Consider the following 15,743-nt stretch of genomic DNA (forward strand, 5'->3'; position numbering starts at 1 on the left):
GAATGGCCTCCCTGGTTTTAGCAGTGTGCCATTGCTACAGTTTTCCGTTGCCTGGGCTCTATGAGTGGCCTAATTTCTTCTGCTCATGTGATTGTATCATATTTTAGTCTGGCACTGGTATTTCTCAGCCCCTCCTCCAGGGATGGTGTTTGCCACCCCCTGTGAGGGAGATGGGCTTTGAGGCTGAGGGCAGCATTAGGAACAGGCTAAACAATTGGCTGCAGCACTCGGTCTGCAGCTCCAGGTAAGTCAGAGGTGAACTGGCCAGGAAAAGGTGGTGAGAGCAGCGGCTCAGAAAGCCCTGGGAGAATCTAAAGGACCTGGTGAGAAGGGCGAGAGGGACTGGAGTTCACAGGCCCTGCCAAAGAGAGGGTAGAACTGCTGTTCCATTCCTTCTGCTGGAAGGAAGTGGCCTGGACCTGGTGAGCCTTGTTAATCTGGTTTAAGGTTGCTTTTTCTTTCGCTATCCTGAGCCACTGAAGAATCCTTGTTAAATGATCCAGTCTTATTCTTTGCTGTGCTACAGGAAATTAAAAGGAGCTATTGAGTCTGCTGGGAGCAGAGAACAAGAAGGGGTCATCTACAGGACTCTGCTGGCGGCGGCTGCAGCTGCCAGCATGGGATTCCCACAGCTGGGCAATCAGGGCTGAGTGGCCTCAGGAGTCAGCACCGCGGAGGGATTCACTCCTCTTGAGAGTTTTCTCTCTCTTTTTTTTTTTTTTTTTTTTTTGAGACAGGATCTTGCTCTGTCACCCAGGCTGGAGTGCAGTGTGAGATCGTGGCTCACTGTAGCCTCGACCTAGGATGAAGCAATCCTCCCACCTCAGCCTCCCGAGGAGCTGGGCCTACAGGTATGCCACACACCTGGCTAATTTTCTTTATTTTTGGTAGAGATGAGGTCTCAAACTCCTGGCCTCAAGAGACCCTCCCACCTTAGCCTCTCAAAGTGCTGGGATTACAGGTGTGAGCCACTGCACCTGGCCAGCTTCCTTCTCTTGAATCTTTGCTGCCTCATGACAGGAGTCAGAGCCTGACAAAGCGAAGAGATGATGCCGTGCCTGGGAGGGTGGCTGGAGAGTCCCCCATCACTGCTAGTATGGGAACGGTGATGGTTTGCAGAGAGGAGGTGTGGATAGAAGGGTAAGTGGGTATTTGGAGGTGAGGGGAAGGGTGCTACCTGGGAATCTCTTGGGCCTGCCTCAAAAGGTTGTGTAACTAGAGTCCTGGAACTGGGGTGGGCTCTGCAGTCAGACGTGAAAGAGACGAAAGGGTTACACTGCAGTTCTCACTGCCTTCCTGAAGTGACAGCCCAAGGCTGAGCAGACCTCCGGGAGGTGGTCATGAGGATCTGGCTCAATCTGCCGAAAATATAATCTAGGCCATCAGAAAAGAGGAGGGAAGAACTGGAGCTATGAAGAAAGATGAGATCAGAGAGCTGCTGACTCCCAAGAATCAAAACGAGGCCGTACTCTGAGGCTTGTGGGTGAGCCTGGTGACCCTCCTTTCTTCTGAAGTGTCTTCATGTCTTCTCATTTTTACGTAGTTGTGGCTACTCTTTGGGGAAAGTGTGGCTTCTTTTCTCTTTCTGCACAGAAGCAATGCAAGGTTATAGACCCTGGAATATAACCAGAATATGGACTCTGGAATATGGCCAGAAGGAGCCACAAGAAGGGTAGGGGAAATGTCTGTTTTATAGAAGAGGACCCTGAATCTTAGACAGCTTGCTGAAGCCACAGAGCTCACAGGGGAATTTAGTTTATTGACTGCCAGCTTGGAATTCTTTGTTACACAAGTGTTGAGGATCAGAAAATAATGCCCCAAATGTGGCATTTGACGAGCTGAACTAAAGCAGCAGCCTCAAGCTCTCTCTCTTGACTTTCCCCCACCATGGTGTCTTTCTGACCCTTTCTTTTCTTTCTTTTCTTTTTTTTTTTTTTTTTTTCTTTTTTTTGACACTCCTCTAAAGCACCAGCAGCATGTTATCTCTCTGACCCTTTTTCTTTCCTTTTTTTTGGACCCTTTCTTTTTCTAAAGCACCAGGAGGAGCTCTTGCACCAGGAGGAGCTCTTTCTCTGGAAGTTCCCTTACCTGATTGAGAAAACTTCTTCTAAAATAAATGCAGTTGTCTTAAAGCCCCCTCCCTATGAGTCTCATTAAATAACCAGGAATGATTAATCACCCAAGAAAAGACTTAAAAAAGAAGCTACAGCCAGGATACCATACCAGACAGACTTTTCATCTTTTCTTCTGAGGGCAGTTTCAAGAGATAACCTGGGAGACTATATCCGCATAATAAGACAACCTTGGTTCACAGTGCAGTACCACCCCTCACCTTTCATGACTTGTCCACAAGCTATTGTTTGTCCTTCAGTCCCATTCAGCGTCCAAAGAGAACCATTTACAAACCACTGTCAGGTCTTTAGGTCCATTCATTTACAGCCCCCCACTTCCCTTTCCCCAGTGAAGAGAGTACTTAAGTGCCAACCACTGGGCCTTTCTGTGTATGTTCATATTTTTTATATGGCTCCCCTGCTTCATGCATGTTAATAAATTTGTTACGTTTTTCTCCTGTTAACCTGTCTTTTATTGTAAGAGTATTGGCTATGACCCTTAAGATGGAAGAAAGAGATCACCCCTTTCCACTCTTGCACCAGGCTACTCCTAACCACACTCTCAGAAACGCATTCTCATGACCAGGTGCAGGGCTCACACCTGTAATCCCAGCACTTTGGGAGACCAAGATGGAGGGATCCCTTGAGCCCAGGAGTTCAAGACCAGCCTGGGCAACACAGTGAGACCCCATCTCTAAAAATGGAAGAAGAAGAAAAAAAAACACTCTCAAAAAATAACTCCGAAATTACTTTCTGTAGTGGGCATATGCCCTGACCCCATGTCAGTGCTTACGGTTGGCAGATCAGCTTTCTTTGGCTGACATTTGTGCAGTTACACAGACTTCTACAGATTGGAAATTACAGGCTGGGTGCAGTGGCTCATGCCTGTAATCCCAGCACTTTGGGAGGCAGAGGTGGGCAGATCACTTGAGGTCAGGAGTTCCAGACAAGGCTGGCCAATGTGGTGAAACCCCATCTCTACTAAAAATACAAAAATTAGCCAGGCGTGGTGGCGGGTGCCTGTAGTCCCAGCTACTTGGGAGGATGAGGAACAAGAATCACTTGAACCCGGGAGGTGGAGGTTGCAGTGAGCTGAGATCGCACCACTGCATATCTGCCTGGGCAAAAGAGTGAGATCCCATCTCAAAAAAAAAAAAAAAAAAGAAAAGAAAAAAGAAAATTGCCTCCCAGGAGATACTGGGTAAGGCTGTGCCTCAGAATCTCCCCATTTTTAGGGAAACCAAAGAAAGGATTAAGATTGTTTTGTTGTTTTGCTGGTCTGCACCCCGTAGATAACGTTTGGATTGTATTTTGCAGCAGGCCCTTCAACTGTACAGAAAAGAGCCAGCTATTGGCCGCATAGCACTTCCTGAAGGAGCAGGTTCACAAAAGTAGTAAAGCCGTCTTTATTCACAGGTGATACAATTGTGTATGTACTAATCCAAGGAACCTATAGAGAAACTGCTTGAATGAAAAATGTATTTTAGCATGGTCACTGGACACAAGCTCAATATTTTAAGCATTTAGTATAGTTCTATATACAAAAGTATAAAAATTTAAAAGAAATGATCTATGCTAGCGCCCAATATATTGAATTCTAAGGAAAAAGTTTAATACCCTTTACCATGGCTTCTCAACCTTGGTGCTATTGATATTTTGAGCCTATAATTATTTGTTACGGGACTTGTACATTTTGGGATGTTCAGAAGCATCCTTGCCTCTATGCACAAGATTCCATTAGCACTGTCCATCCCCTAGCATAACAGCCAAAAATGACTCCAGATACTGCCCTGGGGGACAGGGAGGATGGGAGCAAAATCACCCCTAGTTAAAAACCACTGCCCTACACTGAAAACTATAAAATATTATAAAGAAAAAAAAAGTTAAAGATGTCCATCCATTCTTCCAAAATTTATACCGTCAATGAAAACCCAGTCAGAATGCCAGCAGATTTTGTGCATGTGTGCACGTGTGTGTATGTGCAAATTAAAAAGCAACTCTAGGCCGGGCGCGGTGGCTCACACACTTGTAACCCCAGCACTTTGGGAGGCTGAGGTGGGCGGATCACTTGAGGTCAGGAGTTCGAGACCAGACTGGTCAACATGGTGAAACCCCGTCTCTATTAAAAATACAAAATTAGCTGGGCGTGGTGGCTTGTGCCTGTAATCCCAACTACTCGGGAGGCTGAGGTGGGAGAATGACTTGAACTCAGAGCCAGAGGTTGCAGTGAGCCGAGATTGAAGGAAAGAAAGGAAGGAAAGAAGGAAGGAAGGAAGGAAGGAAAGGAGGAAGGAAGGAAGGAAGGAAGGACAGACAAAGGCAATTCTAAAATTATATAGAAAGGCAAAGAACGAAAAATAGCCAAGGCAATCTTGAAGAAGTGAAATAAAGCTGGAGGACTGCTGGGCGTGGTGGCTCACACCTGTAATCCCAGCACTTTAGGGGGCCAAGGTGGAAAAATCAGTTGAGTCCAAGAGTCCAAGACCAGCCTGGGGGAACATAGGGAGATCCTGTTCCTACAGAAAATAATTTTTTTAAAAATTAGCCAGGCGTGATGGTGTGCATTTGTCGTCCCAGCTACTTGGGAGGCTGAGATGGGAGTATTGCTTGAGCCTAGAAGGTCAAGGCTGCAGCAAGCCATGATTGCACCATTGTGCTCCAGCCTGGGCAAAAGAGTGAGAGATTGTCTCAAAAAAAAAAAAAAAAAAAAAAAAATGCTGGAGGACACAATTTTCTGTATGTATGCCGTACTTCAACTTTTTAAAAGTGAATAACACTAAAAGATATTGAATGAATAACTTCCAAACCACTTGTGGGTATAAAAGGGCAATAAGAATAACAGTACAATAGAAGACAGGAAAATTTTGAAACAGAAATACAGAAACTCTTAACAGAAAGTTCTAAATGAGCCAGTAAAAGGTAATAAAAATATGTCAGTAATCACAACGAGTGTAAATGAATTGAACTTGCCAGATAAAAGACAGACGTTGGTCCGGGTGTGGTGGCTCACGCCTGTAATCCCAGCACTTTGGGAGGCAGTGGCGGGTGGATCACCTGAGGTCAAGAGTTTGAGACCAGTCTGGCCAACATAGCGAAACCCTATGTCTACTAAAAATACAAAAAGTAGCTGGGCATGGTGATGCACATCTGTAATCCCAGTTACTCGGGAGGCTAAGGCAGGAGAATCACTTGAACCTGGAGGCGGAGGTTGTGGTGAGCTGAGATCTTGCCACTGCACTCCGGCCTGGGCAACAGAGTGAGACTCCACCTCAAAATAAAATAGAATAGAATAAATACAGATGATTTTAGGTTTAAAAAAATAATACGATTCATTCCTGAGCTATTTGCAAGGGATATACTTAAGTTCATACAAATATTTTAAATAAAAGGATCAAAAAAGGGACTGTATCTGAGGTAGGAAGTGGGACTGGACTCCAGAGGCGGGGTTTAGGCACTGGACTAAGTTGAGGATTAGCTAAAACAGGGACGAGGTGGAAGCAGCTTTTCATACGACATGTTCACCAGTGTGCCATGTCAGTTTACCACTGCCATGCTGACACCCAAATTTACCACCTCTTTCCATGGCAACAACCCAATGACCCGGAAGTTACAGCCCTTTTTCTAGAAATGTCTGCATAACCTGCCCCTTGATTTGCATATAATTTAAAATGGGTATAAATGACTGCAGAACTGCCTCACCTGACCTCAAACAATTTGCTCCCCTCAGCCTCTCAAAGTACTGAGATTACAGGCGTGAGCCACTGTGCCCAGCCCAGACATAATTTTTTAAAAGGTGAAAATGTGAGCCTAAAACCAGAAGGAAACAGTTTCAACTCATAATTGACAAAGTCCTACAAATCTAAAAGAAATAGAAAACCTCAAAGGGGATAAGGGGCCAGTAAGGTGCATGAACAATCAATTCTCAAGAGGGAAAAAGGCAGTTTTCAGAGTGGGAAGCGGGAAGAGTGGTGAGGAGAGTGCCTTAGTCAGGTCTGGCTGCCTTAATACAATCCGGCAGACTGGGTGCTTAACTGAAATGCACTCTTTCGCAGCCCTGGAGGCTGGCAGTCCAAGGTCAAGGTGCTGGCAGGGTCGATTCCTTCTCAGGCCTCTCATTGGCTTGTGGGTGGCCGCCTTCTCCCTGTGTCTTCACGTGGGCTCCCTCCTATGAGAGTCTGTGTGCTAATCTCCTCTTCTTGTAAGGACAACAGTCATATTGGATTAAGGGCCACCCTAATGACCTAATGTTAACTTCATTACCTCTTTAAAGCCCATATCTCCAAATACAGTCACATTCTGAGGTGCTGGGGGTTAAGACTTCACCATATGATTTTTTTTTTTTTTCTTTGAGACAGTCTCGCTCTGTCGCCAGGCTGGAGTGCAGTGGCCGGATCTCAGCTCACTACAAGTTCCGCCTCCTGGGTTCAAGCGATTCTCCTGCCTCAGCCTCCTGAGTAGCTGGGACTACAGGCGCCCACCACCACGCCTGGCTAATTTTTGTATTTTTAGTAGAGAAGGGGTTTCACCGTGTTGGCCAGGATGGTCTCGATCTCTTGACCTCCTGATCCGCCTGCCACTGCCTCTCAAAGTGCTGGGATTACAGGCGTTGAGTTACCACGCCCAGCCACACCATACGATTTTTTGGGGCGTGGGGAGACATCAGCCCATAAAAGAAGGTCTGCCTAAGTAGAGAGCAATAGGATTAGGGTGTCAGCAGCGGCCAGTTCCCAGGTATACACTGGAGCCAGAACCCACAGGTTCCCGAAGGCTTAAGGTAGGGTGGGAAGGGAGAAATAAAGGGTGATTAATACACTGTGGGCTTGAAAGAGTGGGTGGGTGCTGGTGCCATATATTGAGATGGTGAGAACTTGAGGAGGAATAAACTTGAAGGTCAGGCTAGGATGGAACCCGAGGCATTCCAGCTTTTAGAGGTTGAGTAGGAGAGGAGGAGCCAGAAAAGAAAACCAAAAGGGGCTGGGGAGGAAAAAGGAAACCCGAACCTATAAGGTAATGGAAACTGAGAATGGCCATCATTGAGTTGTGCTGAGAACCAGGCAGTGGGAGCCCTCTGTTCCAGGGGCAGGCACAGAGGGAGGCATTGTCTGCAGATGAGAGAAAAACAAGAAGAGAACCCAGTCTGTTTTTCACTATCACCGTGTGCTGACAGTTCTAAACAATGTGGGTGATTTAGTGGTCTAAGTTCCAAATAACTATTGTGGTTATCTGAGCTTCAGTGGGCACATTCCTATCACCTGGGCTTTACTAACCCTTGTACTTGGAAGTTCATTCAGAGAACTCACAATGATACCGGCGGCTGCCTCACATGCTCAGTTTGCAGGTAGGTTCTTAACGGTTTGGAATCACTAGAGCTCATTTGTGGTTGCAGCTTGTCTTCAACCCTTATGATAATATGTATTCCTGGGTTTAAATAGTAGCTTCAAAATAAGCCAGGACAGTGTAGTAATTGTAAAGACCAAAGACATAGAGCATGAGTTACTGTAATTCTGTCATTGTCTATGGCCACTTGGAGTTTTGCTTGTGTTTAACATTTAAAACAGTGGGCCGGGCGCGGTGGCTCATGCCTGTAATCCCAGCACTTTGGGATGCTGCGGCGGGTGGATTACTTGAGTCCAGGAGTTCAAAACTGACGTAAGCAACATAGGAAGACCCCATCTCTACAAAAATTAAAAAATTAAGCAGGCATGGTGGCACACACCTGTGGTCCCAGCTACTCAGGAGGCTGAGGTGGGAGGGTCATTTGGGCCTGGGAGGTTGAGGCTGCAGTGAGCCATGATTGTGCCAATGCACTTCAGCCTGGGCAACAGAGCAAGACCCTATCTATCTCAAATAAATAAATAAATAATAAAACTGTGGAAAAGAACAAACCATGTGGTACACTTTTATTTGGTAAGTGAAATTTTTTTTTTTTTTTTTTTTTTTTTTTTTGAGACGGAGTCTCGCTCTGCCGCCCAGGCTGGAGTGCAATGGCCGGGTCTCAGCTCACTGCAAGCTCCGCCTCCCGGGTTCCCGCCATTCTCCTGCCTCAGCCTCCCGAGTAGCTGGGACTACAGGCGCCCGCCACCGCGCCCGGCTAGTTTTTTGTATTTTTTAGTAGAGACGGGGTTTCACCGTGTTAGCCAGGATGGTCTCGATCTCCTGACCTCGTGATCCACCCGTCTCGGCCTCCCAAAGTGCTGGGATTACAGGCTTGAGCCACCGCGCCCGGCCGGTAAGTGAAAATTTTAGTTCATGAGTGAAATATTTTACCAAATTTGAATATCTTTAAATGGAAATTTATTCTTTTCAAAGTGTTCATTGTTGTTCAGATAAAGAACAAATCAAGACAGTGCTGATTATTACGTATTACTATGTAATTATTGCCAAAAATAACTCTGTTGTTTGGAGGAGGAAGATGTTTAAAAATGATCAGTTCCCCTGGTGTCAAATATGCTAGTTATGCCACCAAAATAGTCAATATTTTATCTTCAACTATAAATACATAAGGGTAAAGCTTACTGTCTCCTGGAGGAGTATTTATCCTTTTATTTATTTGTTTATTTTTTTTGAGACAGGCTTCACTCTGTTGCCCAGGCTGGAGTGCAGTGGCGCAATCATGGCTCACTGCAGCCTCGACCTCCTGGACCCAAGTGATCCTCCCACCTCAACCTCCTGAGTAGCTGGGACCACAAGCGTGTGCCACCTCACCTGGCTAATCTTTGGTATTTTTTGTAGAGATAGGTTCTTGCTCTGTTGCCCAGGCTTTTCTTAAATTCCTGAGTTCAAGAGATCCACCCGCCTCAGCCTCCCAAAGTGCTGGGATTACAGGTGTGAGCTACTGCACCTGGCCTTATCCTTTTAATTGCAGAAGTTGGTGAGGAAAATAATTCAGAGGTAATTCTGGCCAACACAGAGAAATTCCGGGTGAGTTGAGGAAAACATCAAATGAACTGTGTCGGCATTCATATTAAATTAGCTGATGGCCCCATCTGTATTTTCACAGAAATGACTCGTGTGGTGTTTTAGTTTACTGAGTTTCCTTGAATATTTTCTGTTTTTCCAAAGCCATAAAAACTAGTGATTTCCTAATATTTCCCTCTCAAGGCCGTAAAGAGGCTTTTTAGGAAGTTGAAGGGAGGGAATTGGAAAGTTAGACTCCAAGCCCCTCAGCCCAGCTTCCACCAGAACAGACCCCATTTAAACATTAAAGTCCAGGTGTTATGGGCTAAATCGTGACCCCTCTACATTCACACATTGTAGCCCTAACCACCCCCCAGTCCTCCTCCACTCTGAAATGTGACTGCATTTGGAGATCAGGTCTTTAAAATGGTGATTGGGTTAAAATAAGGTTGTTAGGGTGGGCCCTAATCCAGTAAGACTGGTGTCCATATAAGAAGAGGAGATTTGGGGGTCAGGCATGGTGGCTCACGCCTGTAATCCCAGCACTTTGGGAGGCTGAGGCAGGTGGATCACAAGGTCAGGAGATCGAGACCTTCCTGGCTAACATGGTGAAAACCCATTTCTACTAAAAAAAAAAAAAAAAATTAGCTGGGCATGGTGGCAGGCGCCTGTAGTCCTAGCTACTCGGGAGGCTGAGGCAGGAGAATCGCTTGAACCCAAGAGGTGGAGGTTGCAGTAAGCCGAGATCATGCCACTGCACTCTAGCCTGGCTGACAGCAAGACTCTGTCTCAAAAAATAATAATAATTTGCTGGACATTGTGCATGCCTATAATCCCAGCTACTCAGGAGGCTGAGGCACGAGAATCGCTTGAGCCCAGAAGGCAGAGGTTGCAGTGAGCTGAGACTGCGCCATTGCACTTTGGCCTGGGAGAGAGAGCAAGACTCTGTCTCAAAAAAGAAAAAAAAAAGAAGAGGAAAATTGGACACAGAGAGACATCAGGGGTGCACGGTGCACAGAAGGACCACCACGTGAAGAGGCAGCAAGTGGTCAGCCATCTGCCAGCCAGGGAGAGAGGCCTCAGAGGAAACCCAACCCTGCTGACATCTTGATCATGGACTTTCAGTCTCTAGAACAGTGCGAAAATATATTTCTGTTGTTTAAGCCATCCAGCCTGTGCTACTTTGGTATGGCAGCCCTGGCAAGCTAATTCACCAGGGTAGTATTTGTTTGAGCAGAGGGTTCCACAGCTAATAACTGTTGGAAATCACTGGAATGGAGCACGAGCTTTGGGATGTTCACCTCGGTTGGAAGCACAGTATTGCTGTTTAGTAGCACGTTAATATTGGGCCATTTACTGAATGCTGGGACCCAATTTTTATGTCTGTAAACTGGGGTAATAACACCTACTTGGAGGGATTTCCATGGGGATTGTATGGGGTAATGGATGTAAAGTGCCAGGTGCACAGTAGAAGCCCAATTAATGAGGATACTGACCCCAGCCCTCCCCAGGACCTGGGCTGGGCGGACACTGCTCTAGTGACTTTAGTGACGCCATGTCCTGCCCAATGGGACTGCACTGGGGAGGGCTGGAAATCAGTGCACTTTGCAATTAAGGGAGAGTCATTTTAAAAAATGTTTGCTTAGTTAATACATTTTCAAAATTTTGCCAAATTTGCAAGTAGTGCTACTTTGAATGATTTGGGAAGAATAAAAAATAGGTATATCCTATAGCTTATGAAAATTGCATGCCTATATATATATATATATATATATATTTTTTTTTTTTTTTTTACGGAGTCTTGCTGTGTCACCCAGGCTGGAGTGCAGTGGCGCGATCTCAGCTCACTGCAAGCTCTGCCTCCTGGGTTCATGCCATTCTCCTGCCTCAGCCTCCTGAGTAGCTGGGACTACAGGCGCCTGCCACCACGCCCGGCTAATTGTTTGTATTTTTAGTAGACATGGGGTTTCACCGTGTTAGCCAGGATGGTCTCAATCTCCTGACCTCATGATCTGCCCGACTTGGCCTCCTTAAGTGCTGGGATTACAGGCATGAGCCACCGCGCCCGGCCTCGCATGCCTATATTATACATACACTACAGAGATATACATTTGGATACATACATTACAGACAATTTTATGTGAAAAGAGCAGGAGTCTAAAGAGGAAACAACTGATAATCATAGCACTCAGAGACAACCACTGCCCACATTTCAGTATATTTTCCTTCACTGTCTTTTCTATTGCCTTTTTTTTTTTTTTTTTTCTTCCTTGAGATGGAGTCTGGCTCTGTCACCCAGGCTGGAGTGCAGTGGCTCAAGCTCAGCTCACTGCAGACTCCGCCTCCCGGGTTGAAGCAATTCTCCTGCCTCAGCCTCTGAGTAGCTGGGATTACAGATGCCTACCATAACGCCTGGTTAGTTTTTGTATTCTTAGTAAACATGGGGTTTCACCATGTTGGCCAGGCTGGTCTTGAATTCCTGGCCTCAAGTTATCTGCCTGCCTCCGACTCCCAAAGTTCTGGGATTACAGGTGTGAGACGCTGTGCCCAGCCTCTGTTGCCTTTTGTTTAGTAAGTGAGATCAATTTTGTGTCCTTTTTTTTTTTTCATAACCTTTGAACTTTTAAACATAGGTACTTCTTATGCTGTTACAAAGGCTTAATATTCATTTTTAGTATCTATTTTTCCTCCATCCCCTTGGACCCCAGTGGGGCCACAGACAGGCTCTGATGTGAGGTTGCCTTTTGAGCTAGGGAAAATAAGTTTGGATTTTTTTTTCAAATTATTTTATTTTATTTTATTTTACTTTTTGAGACTGAGTCTCGCTCTGTTGCCCAGGCTGGAGGGCAGTGGCGTGATCTCAGCTCACTGCAACCTCCGCCTCCTGGGTTCAAGTGATTCTCTTGCCTCAACCTCCCAAGCAGCTGGAATTACAGGCACCCACCAACATGCCTGGTTAATTTGTATTTTTAGTAGAGACAGGGTTTCACTGCGTTGACCAGGCTACTCTCAAACTCCTGACCTCAGGTAATCTCCCTGCCTCGGTCACCCAAAATTTTGGGATTACAGGCATGAGCTGCCATGCCGGGCCATAAATCTGCATTGGGAGGTAGTGTCCAAATTTCTGCAAAGTCATTTCATTGTAAGGAGACCTTCACAGGAGACCCCTTCACCCCATCTGGGTTCCCATGACTCTGGCCCTTTAAGAAGAGGCTAGAACTCTGGAGAGGTTGAGGTCTCCTTGGAACTGAGGGGCAACAAAAGTGTCAGAGATTTGGGGAGTGTGGTGGGGACTCTCCTGGCTGGGGTGGCACACACAGAGGCTGATCAGGTAGAGCAGGAACCAGGGAAGATGACTCATTCCCTCTCCCACCAGCCCCTGCACCTCCGCACCCTCCCCTCTCTCCCACTTTCCCTCTCTAGTTCTGGCTCCTTCTCCACCATCTCTGCCTTTCTCTGCCCTTTAATTACTCCCACTGCCTTGGCTCCAGAATGCTCTTCACTTCTGAAAACAGCTCTGGCTTATAAGAGTTTCTTAGTTGATTTTTGGCCGGGCGCGGTGGCTCAAGCCTGTAATCCCTGCACTTTGGGAGGCCAAGACGGGCGGATCACGAGGTCAGGAGATCAAGACCATCCTGGCTAACACGGTGAAACCCTGTCTCTACTAAAAAAAAATACAAAAAATTAGCCAGGCGAGGTGGCGGGCACCTGTAGTCCCAGCTACTTGGGAGGCTGAGGCAGGAGAATGGCGTAAACCTGGGAGGCGGAGCTTGCAGTGAGCTGAGATCCGGCCATTGCACTCCAGCCTGGGCGAAAGAGTGAGACTCCGTCTCAAAAAAAAAAAAGAGTTTCTTAGTTGATTTTCTTGGATTTTTTTAGGTTAAAAAAGAAAAAATCAAAGGTCAGGTGCAGTGTCTCATGCCTGTAATCCCGGCACTTTGGGAGGCTGAGGCAGGAGGATGGCTTGAGCCAGGAGTTCAAGACCAGCCTGGGCAACATAGCGTGACCCCCGTCTCTACAAAAAATACAAAAATTAGCCGGGCGCGGTGGCTCAAGCCTGTAATCCTAGCACTTTGGGAGGCCGAGACGGGCGGATCACGAGGTCAGAAGATCGAGACCATCCTGGCTAACACGGTGAAACCCCGTCTCTACTAAAAAATACAAAAAACTAGCCGGGCGAGGTGGCGGGCGCCTGTAGTCCCAGCTACTCGGGAGGCTGAGGCAGGAGAATGGCGTAAACCCGGGAGGCGGAGCTTGCAGTGAGCTGAGATCCGGCCACTGCACTCCAGCCCGGGCGACAGAGCCAGACTCCGTCTCAAAAAAAAAAAAAAAAAAAAAAAAATACAAAAATTAGTCGGGTGTGCTGGCGTGCGTCTGTAGTTCTGGGTACCAGAGGCAGGAGGATGGCTTGAGCCCAGGAGTCCAGGTTACAGTGAGCTATGATCATGTCACTACACTCCAGGCTGGGTGACAGAGGGAGACTTTGTCTCAAAAACAAACAAACAAACGAACGAACACAACAACCCACCAAAAACACAAATATTCTGCAAACAGTGAGAAGTTGATCTCCTCAAATGTCTGAACTTTCCGGTTTTTATGTCAATTTGCTTTTGTTAGTACCGCTTTAAAAAAAGGTAAACACTAGAGGCATGGATACAAAGCCTTGACTTGTCCTGAAGTGAATGTGGTTCCTCTGTGATTCTCTATTTAGCCCTGTGTGGTGTTTTGATCACTCTATTTGGATCCTTAAATGAATTTGCATGGAGTTGTTCTAAGTGTGAGTTGGGTAAAGAACATATAACAATGTTTCGCTTTTTGAACCTTTTTTTTTTTTTTTTTTTGAGATGGAGTCTCTCTCTCCAGGGTGGAGTGTGCAGTGGCGCAATCTCGGCTCACTACAAACTCCGTCTCTTGGGTTCAAGTGATTCTCATGCCTCAGTCTCCCCAGTAGCTGGGATTACAGAAGTACACCACCACACCCGGGGTTTTGCCATGTTGGCCAGGTTGGTCTCAAACTCCTGACCTCAAGTGATCCACCCACCTTGGCCTCCCAAAGTGCTGGGATTACAGGCATAAGCTACCACGCCCAGCCTATTTTTAATCCATTTTAATGTTTGTAATATAATTGAATTATCCCACCTCTGGTTTCCTTAAAACACTTTGGTGTTACTTCTATCACTGATTTTTTTTTTTTTTTTTTCTGGCTTCCTCTCCCTCCCCAGTTATATTTTTCTATATGGGCAGTGTTTCTTTCTTAACCAACTTCCCTAACTTCTGGCAATTATTTGGAAAACATAGCATTTACTGACTTTGCCACAGTTATATGCCTCTGCTCCTATCCCCGACACTTTGGAATGTACTCCGGGGTTCCTGTCCCAATTTATGGCAATAAAGAAATTGCTGCCGGGCGCGGTGGCTCACGCCTGTAATCCCAGCACTTTGGGAGGTCGAGATGGGTGGATCACGAGGTCACAAGATCGAGACCATCCTGGCTAACACGGTGAAACCCCATCTCTACTAAAAAATACAAAAAACGAGCCGGGTGAGGTGGCAGCCGCCTATAGTCCCAGCTACTCGGGAGGCTGAGGCAGGAGAATGGTGTGAACCCGGGAGGCGGAGCTTGCAGTGAGCTGAGATCCGCCACTGCACTCCAGCCTGGGCGACAGAGCGAGACTCTGTCTCAAAAAAAAAAAAAAAAAAAGAAATTGCTTTTGTTATTACATTCTATAGCCCTCCTTTCAAGATTTATAATATTTGTATACCGTTTTGTTACTCTGATTACTTAAGTTAATTGAATGTTTTAAGTAAATGACTTAGCACAAGGCGTCTTCTCCCAGGACGTCCCAGCTTGTGAATCATATATCTGAATTCGTCTCTTGATTGTCAGGACCAGGTCTTCCAGTGGCTTTCGGGGAAGGACCGTGAATGTCAAAGCATAACTCAGAAATATTTCGTTAGCTGGGTAACTAGTTCACAAGCACACCAAGGAGACAGCCATTAGATTCTTACCAAGGGACAAAGACAAACCAATGCGAGGACTGATAAAGAAGAAAAAGGTGCCAGCCTAGACAGGGTGATTTTTCTAATGATTAGCTGGAGGTTATCAAAGAGGCTAGTCTGGGCGATCTATGCTGGAAGAGATTGAAGAGCTCACTAGAGAAAAAAAAAAAAAGTCAGTTATCTGTGGATTTTGCAAGACGTCTTTTGAGTTGAGCTATGCGGTACACGTGGCAGGCTGTCCCCACACAGTGTCTGCCAGTATGGCCTGGCGTCTCCACCTGACAGGCCAGCATCACTCCATTTCTCTTGGCAGAAGGTGACTGCAGGTTTGAGAATATCTTTCTGTTGCCATCACAGTTTACAGGATTTTCCAGTCTTAACATTTTCCACGTAAAATTCTACAGATACTGTTCCGTTGTTCTCCGGCAGATGAGTTGCTAGGAAAAATCTGTCAGCCACTTAATTTTTTTCTTTTGAATTTTGCCTAAATCAAAATTCATTTTTTTAATCCTCAGAGAAAATATTTTTACCGTAATCTGGATCAACCTTTTATTTATATGTTTATTTTCTAGAACACCATTTTAATCTGTAGATTCACATTTTCTTGTGTTTTAATAAAATATTGTTGCATTTACATTGTGTGTGTGTGTGTGTGTGTGAGAGACAGGGTCTCACTCTGTCACCTAGGCTGGAGTACAGTGGCACAACCACAGCTCACTGCAGCCTCAACCTCCC

This window comes from Theropithecus gelada, chromosome 8 (genome assembly GCF_003255815.1).
Source record: "Theropithecus gelada isolate Dixy chromosome 8, Tgel_1.0, whole genome shotgun sequence".
Taxonomy (NCBI): domain Eukaryota; kingdom Metazoa; phylum Chordata; class Mammalia; order Primates; family Cercopithecidae; genus Theropithecus; species Theropithecus gelada.